We start from the raw sequence: 11,582 nt of genomic DNA on the forward strand, positions 1-11,582 counted from the left end.
CCCAACTCTTTGGACCTCGTGCATTCGAGAGAAACAAGCTCCTTGAAAAAGCTAGTTTATGTTTGAAGTGTATTAGGGACCAGTACAGAAAAAATTTACGAGATAACCCCAGGTACGAGCGTCCGCCCTATGTTCCTGAGGCTGAGTGGCAGGCTCTGATTTTGGATGGAAAGTATAAAGCTGACAAGAAAAATAATATTACACCAGTGGAGAGTACAGCAAGGTATGTGATACTATTGAGAATCTAATTATGTACTAATTAACCTCCATATTTATACTATCTAACATATTTCAAACTTTTTATAGATTGCCTGAAACATCAATGGCAACAAAGGCAAGACTAGAAAAGCACGGGACACACAAGCTCGGCTCTAGTGTTTTTTCAAAACTTCAAGCAAGAGTTGTAAGTATTAGTAAATGAAAAATTATATCAAATTTTTTATATAATGTGATGGGAAATGCTAAGACTCCCTTATTTATCTCATCAATTATAAATAGGTCAATAGAATATAATAACAGTAGTGGATTTTCATATTCAATATAAATAATTCAACAATTAAAGTCAGACTCTACAATCTAGATTAGTGAAGATTCCTTCATTTACTAATATGAAATTATTTAAAATCTCACCCTTGATGTTTCCATCTCCATAGATTTCAAACTAATCTTGGGGAGGAGCAAGCTCAGAGGGATAGGTATGATAAAAGTAAGGCCACCCAGCAATAGAATTGCAGCAGATGTAAGTGTATGGAATGTTGGATGCCTCGATTGCCCTCCTAACAACTCTCTTTTCTTTGTAAAAGCTTAGCCCTAGTTCTACTAGATTGGCTCTGTATATATCATGCCCAAATTTTAAAGGAAGAAACCTCTGCATCAAAGTTCAACAATTCTTAAGTCTATTACAGTTAACAAGCATTCATGGTAATAATGTTAGGGTCCTATGTTCTGACCTTAATAGTGCCAATTTCTTTAATGACATCTACAATCTTAAGCTGATCTGTAAGTTGACCACTGCCCACAATTGAAATAACAATATCAATGCCTTGCATGGCCTTTACCATTGAATTATGATCACTTAAATCTCCCTGCAGAACACCCATTATAATATACATGCACATTAATAAGACCCATTACAGAACATGTAGACATTAATAAAACCCATTACAACACAAATTTTTACAACTATAATATAGCTCATGATCCCAACCAAATTAGACTCATTGATAAGGAGATCACTGACCGAACACCCCTTCTTAACATAATTTCTAAATACTCAACTTCACAACAAGATAGTCAAACATGATTATTTGTGAGATGACCGCTATCTAACAATTTAGCAAACAGCTACAATAGTAGTTACCATGAACAAACAAGCAAAGCTTAATCATATATTCTAAACCTATATGACCAATCAAAACAATCTACAGTCTGTAAAATTAATATTTTAAACAAGTACACACACTTTACAACTGTACCATACATATCTACCACAAAATCTTAGTTATGAACAGAGCTAGTGACATACATAGACAATGTTAACACCAGAATCTTTCAATTCATGGAAGCACTTTTCTTTGGTAGAATCATGGGCAGTGATGGGTCTAATGAGAGCATAGGTAGAATGACCTGCATTTACAGCTGCAAGAGCAACAAAGCGACCAATATAACCAGTGGCTCTAATCACTAATATTTTACTTTTCTCTTCGTTCACAAAATCCTCATATGAAGAAATCTCACAAATGGAGGCCATGGTTGAGATTGAATTTTCCTCCAATAGTTGAGAATAAAGGCAATGATTGAAAGAATGAGGGAATGCAGTAGCACTTGTAGCCATTTTTATTTCCAAAGAGCTAAACTAACTCTTACCCAACTTAAGAATTTGGAGAAAATATTTTGGTACAAGAAAAGCATACAAACACGCAACATATATATATTAGATTGCTCCATCAAAATTGCTCGATTTTTCTCCTATTATATTTTGATGGATATAGATGATTTGCTGTTGATATTTTAACTACCCTCCATTGGTTGATGAAACAATGCAAGTAAGATTCACCATACCTCACAAAAATGTAGGGCTCAGAGTTCAAGAGATGCCTCACAGAAGAGGATAAGAGAATTGGCTTCCAACAAGGCTATAGAGCTGTGGCTGAATGACTACGAGCTGAAATCAGTGTGGAAGGTTCTAATAATGATGCATTTGAGCCACAGGTAAATAAGCTAAATGAAATTTATTTCAAATTGAATACTTTACCAATTAGTCTATTTGATGTTAAGTTCCAATATAAAGTGAGTATATCTATTTTAAGCAAGCAATGATAACAATGCATAGGATGTTGGAATGCAGCCTGACAATCCTTCTACACAATCTGTGGATACCGAAGGTTTGCATGATGTGCATCCCAGTGGTGGAGGTATACATTTGCTATTAAATTTTTTATATGTAATTGCAATTGGTGTTTGGATTAAAGTAACATTTTGTATAGCAACTGTAGAGGATCGAGGGGTCGATGTTCATGACTATGTTGACGTTGAGTCCAGAAAAAATGATGTGGTCAGATCAGGTAAAGAGCGCCACAGTTATGTTATTTAAAATAATTAAATACTTGTAACAATTATAATAAATTATTTTTAATTTAACTCTTTTATTTGTTATTGCAGAGGACCCCCCCTTTGCAACAGCATAGGAATTTGAGATCATCAAGAACAGAGAACAGAACAACTGATGAGGGGGGAATTGATGATGACACTGATGCTCCTCTTAGAGCTTACATAGAAAAAAGAAATAGAAAGAAAAAAAAGAAATGATTGTCATCCACATACCTTAATTGATAATGAATGAATTTTATGTCTCAATGAATTTAATTATGTGCTAATGAATGTTCATGAATTATGTGTTAATGTAGAATATTGATGAATGTTGCATGTTAATGAATGTTATCATGTGATATTGATTGAATGTTACATTTTATTAATGGTTGAAAGAATGAATGAATGTTAGATGTTAATGGGGAATGTAGAGTGATGGTAGAGGGAGGGGGGTGGGGCCAAATGAGCTTCCACCTTCACGTGGTTGGCCTTGTTTAGTAGAGAATATTAAACTATTCTCGAAACAAAGTGAAGCTCAATAAGATACTAACAATAGGTAGAAACAAGAAGCAATAACAAGCTCCTTCTAGAACATAACTCTTACCAATTATTGCTATCTTCCCCACACTAGGAATCTCCATCATATTCTCATATGCCTACAACAAAATTAGAATAACTAACCAAAAATAACTCATATTTTCATACTTCTCCATGCTTGGAATATAATCACCTTGTTTAGCCTTCCCTTGGCTCTTCATCTCCATTGTCTTCTCATCCTTCTCTTTGCACCTTGAGACCTCTACTGTTGTCTGCAACATGTCTTCACACCCTTGCCATTTGCCTTGGTATACCAACTCTTGGTTGGTGGTTGTTCTATCTGATTCAGTCATCATTGTCTTTGTGAATTTTCTTTGTCCAACTTTCAATGGACACCATATAGAACCAATCAATATCATATCTGCTTCTCCAAGCCTTGTTTCTTTGCTATTTACATCAGCATTTGTACTTTTCATCTTTGTTCCAATCATCTCCTTTCCCTCAAGCCCTTCAAGACCTAATCTTTTTCTGTCTTCATCAGCATCCTTTCTCTTTACCTCTACTACAACCTTTTGAACCTTTTTGGTGTTAGGTTATCCTTGCTCTTCAACACTTGATTGCTACTCATTTGTTATTTGTCCTTCAAATGGACAACTTGTCTTCATATCATCCTTTTCTAGTTCTTTTCCTCAACCTCATTCTCATTAGCTGTTTGCTTCAAAGCATCATCCTTTTTTATCAAAACATCTTCCATTGCTTCACCATGTTCCTCTTTTATTAGGAACCTTTCCCTCTCAAAGATGCCAATGCTCGCTGACACCTTCAAAGTTGTCTTGTGCTCCTCCAATGGTGTTAATACCATCTTCTCTCCATTATTTGTGAAAGTGTAGGTGTTCTTTCTGACATCATGTAGGGATCTCTTCTCAACCTGCCAAGCCCTTCCTAAAATTATATGACAACCACTCAAAGGTACAATGTCACATAGCACAACATCATTATATGATCCAATGGTGAAGGGAACATAAGCTTGCTCCTTCACATCAACACAACATCCAACATCCAATCCTTGTGCTTTGTAAGGCCTAAAATGTGCTATTCTTGGTAGATTCAATTTGTTAACCATCTCAAATGAAACAAGATTTGTGAATGAACCACTTGAAACAATAACCTTTTAAAATTTCACAGATTGGAACATGAGATTGGATGGCTTGAAGCTGGGAAGCCTTTCTATCCAACAATGTTTGATCCTGTACTTCAGATTTTTACTCATGACCAACCACTTAGTTGTTTGGGAAGACCCAGGTATGTAATTGCATTGTATTAGATATGGTTTACGTTTTTGTCGAGATTCTATTACTACAAAAATGTTGTGCAGTCTGTAACTTCTAATTATATGGTGTTTTAACATAATTTTTGTTTTAATTTTATTTAGTTAGATTGAAAAATGTCTACACAGTTACTGCTAGAAGCTCTTTCAATTTTCACCTAATGGAATGTAGAGATCTCATGTCTTCAAACATTTAATAGAATATGTATATGAATTTTTCTCACTTTCTTTTATTGCAAGTCAATTATTCAACTAATTTTTTGGGATCGACATTTGAACTTTCATTTTCAGAGGTTAGAAAGTTAGGCTTAGAAACTCAAGTTATGCTGAACCATGCCTGGACATCAATGTCTGGTTCAAATAATAGTAAATCTACACAGGAATCTCAATCTAAGAGAATCTCTAAGGTATTCTTTTGGTCAATAAATAAGTTTTGTTCTTGAATTGTGCTCATCGTTGAGGTTGTACTGAGATTTGAAGCGATCTATTGTTTTAAGTTCTTTCTATCAAGCTTTTGAGTTTTCTCTCCAATTCATGCCTTTTTGGATTTTGTATTTTTTGGACTTTGGTTATGGTATTTTTTATAACCTTGTGAGTAAAGAAAAAAATAATTGGTTCTAGTTTTTAGGATTTTAGCAAGTCCAAGTAGGTCTTGTGTCATTCGTTGCTAGTTGCTGATACTAGTTTAAGAGCATAGGATGGTTTAATGTAACCTTGATCTTATATTTGATATGGCTCATTAGATCTACTTCCTATTTCCTTTTTATTTTCTCTATCCCTTGATTTTAACATTGTGTCAATAGAAATTAATGGATTAATCTGTGTTGTGGTTCTGATGTCATTTTCAATTTATCAATTCTCTTTTAGGTCATATGTATAAATTATTAATGTTATATTTGTGTAGGTATTGCTGTATGGTGGACAAGTGACCTCATGGAAGAGTGAAAATGGAGAAGAGTTACTTTTCATGAGCAGTAAGGTGACTGTGACATCACTAATGAATTCATTATTTATTCCTTAGTTACTAATTAAGAAACTTGTAACTTTATAAAACTTGACAAACCCAAATTTGACTTGGACTCAACTCAAAAAAATTTCCAAACATAAAAAAAGCACATTTAACAACATTTATAAAACTGATATCAAAGAGAAAATAAGTGGTTTGTCATTCATTCACAAACAATAAAGAAGCTTAATTTACAATCATGGTGTTATATGATAAAAAATTGCAATTACAATTAATATTTTACAAATTTCTTCTATGAGTAGAACTTCTTAGTGGCTGTGTGGGTGCTCTTGAAGTTGATGATATTGATTCAACTTGAAAAAAATTATCTCTTTAATAGGCATATTGTAGGCAGCTGCATCCATTCACATACCTTCTGCCTTCTTATGTGGTTATACCTTCTGCCCATTCTGCTACTTCTTTATTAATTTTAGTTTTACCTTCCTTAAAAAAGAGTGTCTCTTAGGCTCGTCCATATCATTGACAATTGAATTTAAATATGAAAGTATGTCATGAAGGTCAATGAGAGGTAGATGCTAAATGTATTGCACAAGAACAGGGTTATTTAAGTACTATTGAGTCAGTATTTTGCACTTCTTGGTGTGGAGGGCCTCAAATGTGCTCAAATTCCACTCACAACTAGAACTGCTACAGGGCTGGAAAACTTTGAAGATTGTGCACCACAATCTTCTCACTACAAATCTACAAAGATAAAATTTAGAGATTGAAAAGCTGGAAATTAAGTTGAAATTTTTAGTAAATGATTTATTTATTTATTTATTTGTACTAAGTTGTTACTTTTCTAATGTATAAAGGTGAAGATAACAGCCTTATGTGAGGGACCATCCTCTATATTCATGTGTTGGGGCCATCCACGATGTTAACTTTCAAATTGTGTTTATTTCTATTTTTCAATTTACTCATGCCAAATATTGGTAAGTAGTGTAAAAAGTACAAATCTAACTGCCACTCTAATGCATAGTGCTATGTACAAAAGACTGATTCGTGCATATGTAGAAGCAAAGGGTTTCCATGAGCTAGAGGTGAAGAATTTAAATCCTAAAGCTACTTGTCTACATACAACAACCACAACATTTAAATTGAGAAAGAGGAAAAATTGAAGCCTCACTTGAAAAAGGAAGAACAAGAAAAAACCAAGTTAGGAAGTGAATGGGAGGAATATTTTCAGAATCTAACCTTAATAGACCACAAAAAATAGTGGTAACAAGATACAAGGAGAGAAAATAGTTTTTGACACTTGGAAGGAATAGAAGCAGTTAATTTTTTTAGTCCTCCTTCTGTCACAAATGAAATGAGTACATGGATTGATGATGATTATGAGATTGTTCTTACTGCATCTCAACATCATACATGGAGGATGACATAGTAGGGATTGAATCTAGGGGTCATCATTCAGATTATGTGAAGCTTCTTGGAGATAAGGATCTTGATCAAAATTATCCTTCACCTTTTAAAAATTATCCTTCGCATTTTAGTATCAGGCTTGTTTTATGAATGAATGGAGAAAAACTAGCGACATATCCATTTCAGCTTTGTGTTTTTTACTGTTAGTATTTGATTATTAGAACATAACTATACATCCTTGTGAATTGGAGTTTCAGCAAAGATTTAATATTATTTGGATTTCTTTCTTATTGTAGCAAAGGTTATGGAGGCCCTGAACATTCCAAGAGGTGTCCAGCGTGTGCTTTTTTGAACACCTAATACTGACAGGTATTTTAAGTTTTAATAATATGGATCTGTATAATTCTAGTTTTAATACAATCTTATTACAGGTTGATAGATTTTCTTAACAATTTTTCAAAGTGTTTTCTGAAAGTCATTGTTCACTCCAGTTCGATCATCCTGACTTTTAGCTGCAGGTGCCTTTCCTTTGGTCAAGCATAAAGCTTTCCTTAGGCCCATGTAATATGGTGGGTAATTTGTTGGGTTTCTCCTTACCAATGAAAACTTTGATGTGACCCTTACTGTATGCTTTTGCCATGCATAACATGAATAAAAAACTAGCAATACTACATTGATGTGCAATGGGTACACAATGGGTAAAAAGATGTTAGAAAATGACTGATTATGGTGTTCTTGTTCATAACAGTGAGAGCACAGATTCTGGTCATTATTTCTGCTTTTTTGAGTCACTTAAACCTTTCAAAATTATTTTTATGTTGGGAACTCTAGGTTATAGTCTTAGAAAAGTATTTTATTCACTAACAATTGCTTTAATCTGGTTTGTAGGTGAAGTGCACACAATGTTCTTATTGCTCAAATAAATTTGATCCTTTCTTAGATTTGAGCCTAGAGATCATTCGAGCAGATTCCTTGTTGAAAGCATTATCCCATTACACGACAGTGGAGCAGTTAGATGGGGGTGTGAAAAGAGATCAATGTGAATGATGCAAAGTAAAATTGAAGGCTCTAGAACAACTCAAAATTGATAAAGCACCACATGTTCTTGCAATTCATCTCAAGCGCTTCAGTGTAGTTGGATCTGGAGGAAAAATTGACAAAAAAGTAGACTTCAGTTGTACGTTGGATCTCAAACCATTTGTTAGCAGTTTACATGTAAGTAGCCCTTACAATATTATTTGCCAGTGGATCACATTTTTAGTGGAATCTAATAATATAGTTTTTGTAATATCTACTGGTTTTTTAATAAATATTGCACATTTGAATGATATTCTAGTTTCTCTGTCTATTGATCAATCACAGGAGGGCAATTTTAAGAACACTCTTTATGGTGTTCTTGTTCATGATGGCTGGAGCACACATTCTGGTCATTATTTCTACTTTATTCGTTCATCCACAAGCATCTGGCATGCTTTAGATGATAATCAGGTATACATTTGCTACAGTTGTGAAGACATGTTTAATTTTGTGGAGCAAGCTCATTATAATTTGTGTATAACAGGATACACAAAAGAACTACAATTTTATGTAGAACCTTTTCTTTATATGGTAACACTAATTATACTGAAGTTTCTTAGACTGATTGAAGTTATTCTTATGAATATTTTGTACTCTAGGTCTATTCAGTCAGTGAGAAAAGTGTGCTTTCCTAGAAAGCGTACATGCTATTCTATATACGAGATAAGAAAACTAGCATTCAAACAGCAAGTGGGTCTAAATCTCAGTATAATGGCTCTAAACTAAAGAAGAGGGTGTCATTGAACATTGGACATCCAAAGGAAAACCACTTACAAGATTCATATGGCCCCTAGGTGACAGAAAACATGCATTCTTTCCAAACGACAACAATCTCTTTTAGTGTTGCAGGTGTAAACAAGATATCCCAACAGGTAGAAAATTTGTCAAATGTCAATTTTATTTCAAAAAGTCTAGAAAAGAACACAAGTTCTGGCCAGTCATGCAGTAAATCCAGATCATCAGTAGATCATGGTGCATCATGCTTGCGATGAGGCCGCTCGCGTTGCCGACATAGCGGCCCCGCCGCAAACATGATGCATCATGATCTGCTGATGATCTGGATTTACTGCATGACTGGCCAGAACTTCTGTTCTTTTCTAGACTTTTTGAAATGAAATTGAAATTTGACAAATTTTCTACCTGTTGGGATATCTTGTTTACACCTGCAACACTAAAAGAGATTGTTGTCGTTTGGAAAGAATGCATGTTTTCTGTCACCTGGGGGGCATATGAATTCATATGCCCCATGATGCATCATGCTTGTGGTGGGGCCGCTGTGGCGGCGATGGCAGTTGGCATCGCCACCACAGCGGCCCTGCCATATTACTAACCACGGACGTCGCAATTGTGACGTCCGCCCACACATTGCGACAAAATATGCGTCACATGCTTAGCGACACCATCACAATTCCTGACTTTGTGTCACAATTGTGACACATTTGGAAACATTGTGACGGCCAGCAGTGTCGACACCAGCGCTACTGCGCCGCTAGCACCGTCGCATCCCCGTCGCAATTTTCCAAGGTTATCAGAAGTGCGACGCCCAAGAAAGAATTGGAAAGGCTCTCGCCTCAGCGAACCCATGGGCAGATGCCGACACCACCCTGTTGCAATGCGTGGGGAAGATGTCAGAATTGCAACAGGATCCGCATGCATTGCGACGAGAGTTGTGTCGGGTTAGAATGGTGAAATTGCGACGAATAGGTGTCAAAATTGTGACGTCTAAGGATAGACGTCGCAATTTATGACTAAAAAACAACAACGTCTAGTACCATCGCAATGGCAACACATTTCTGTCACAATTGCGACACTTAGCCATCGCAAATCGATGCCAAATGTATTAGTGCCCATTTGACCCATTAAATGATGACATATGTCCCTAGGTGTCCTAGGACCCCTAGAGACATATTAGAATTGTTCTTATGGGTCAAAGGGGGTCATAGGTTGACCTATGACCCCCTTCGACCCATTAAATGATGACATATATCCCTAGGGGTCCTAGGACCCCTAGGGACATATTAGAATCATTCTTATGGGTCAAATGGGGTCATAAGTTGACCTATGATCCCCTTCAACCCATTACATGATGACATATGTCCCTAGGGGTCCTAAGATCCCAAGGAACATATTAGAATCCTTTGAATAGGTCAAAAGGGGTCATAGGGTGACCTATCACCCCCTTCGACCCATTACGTAATGACATATGTCCATAGGGGTCCTAGGACCCCTAGGGACATATTAGAATGTTTCATATGGGTCAAAGGGGGTCATAGGTTGATCTATGACCTCCTTCGACCCATTAAATGATGACATAGGACCCCTAGGGACATATTAGAATCATTCTTATGGCTCAAAGGGGGTCATATGTTAACCTATGACACCCTTCGACATATTACATGATGCCATATTTCCATAGGGGTCCTAAGACCCCTAAGAACATATTAGATTCATTCATATGCCTCTAAGGGGGTCATAGGTCAACCTATGACCCCCTTCGACCCATTACATGACGACATATGTCCCTAGGGGTCCTAGGACCCTTAGGGACATATTAGAATCATTCTTATAGGTCAAAGGAAGTCATAGGTTGACTTATGACCCACTTCGACACATTACATGACGACATATGTTCCTAGGGGTCCTAGGACACCTAGGGACATATTAAAATGCTTCATATGGGTCAAAGGGTTTCATAGGTTGACTTATGACCCCCTTCGACCCATTAAATAATGACATATATAGCTAGGGGTCCTAAGACCCCTAGGGACATATTACAATCATTCTTATGAGTCAAAGGGGGTCATAGGTTGACCTATAACCCCCTCTGACCCATTACATGACAACATATGTCCCTAGGGGTCCTAGGACCCCTAAGGACATATTAGAATGCTTCATATGGGTCAAAGGGAGTCATAGGTCAACCTATGACCCCCTTCAACCCATTAAATGACAACATATATCCCTAGGGGTCCTAGGACCCTTAGGGACATATTAGAATCTTCGACCCATTACATGATGACATATGTCCCTAGGGGTTCTAGGATCCCTCGGGACAAATTAAAATCATTCATATGGGTTAAAAAGGGTCATAGGTTGACCTATGGCCCCGTTCGACCCATTATATGATGACATATGTCCCCAGGGGTCCTAGGATCCCTGGGGACATATTAGAATCATATATATGGGTCAAAGGGGGTCCTAGGGACTTATTGGAATCGTTCTTATGGGTCAAAGGGGGTCATAGCTTGACCTATGACCCCCTTGGACACATTACATGATGGCATATGTCCCTAGGGGTCCTAGAACCCCTAGGGACATATTAGAATAGCTATTATGGGTCAAAGGGGCTGATTGGGTGACCTATGACCCCCTTCGACCCATTACATGATGACATATGTCTTAGGGATATATTAGAATCGTTCTTATGGGTGTAAGGGGGTCATAGGTTGACTTATGACCCACTTCGACACATTACATGATGACATATGTCCCTAGGAGTCCTAAGACCCTTAGGGACATATTAGAATGCTTCATATGGGTCAAAAGTTGTCATAGGTTGACCTATGACCCCCTTCAACCCATTAAATGATGACATATGTACCTAGCGGTCTCAGGACCTCTAGGGACATATTAGAATTGTTCTTATGGGTCAAAGGGGGTCATAGGTTATCCTATGACCCC

The 11,582-nt window shown here is 36.7% G+C and overlaps 1 pseudogene; it reads right to left on the reverse strand.

Moving 5' to 3' along the window:
• Positions 1–661: 661 nt before the first annotated feature.
• LOC149569750 (leucoanthocyanidin reductase pseudogene) lies at positions 662–9,267 on the reverse strand (annotated as a pseudogene).
• Positions 9,268–11,582: the final 2,315 nt, after the last annotated feature.

This window comes from Cupressus sempervirens, chromosome 3, assembly GCF_028749045.1.
Source record: "Cupressus sempervirens isolate cs-2001-9-10 chromosome 3, ASM2874904v1, whole genome shotgun sequence".
Lineage (NCBI taxonomy): Eukaryota > Viridiplantae > Streptophyta > Pinopsida > Cupressales > Cupressaceae > Cupressus > Cupressus sempervirens.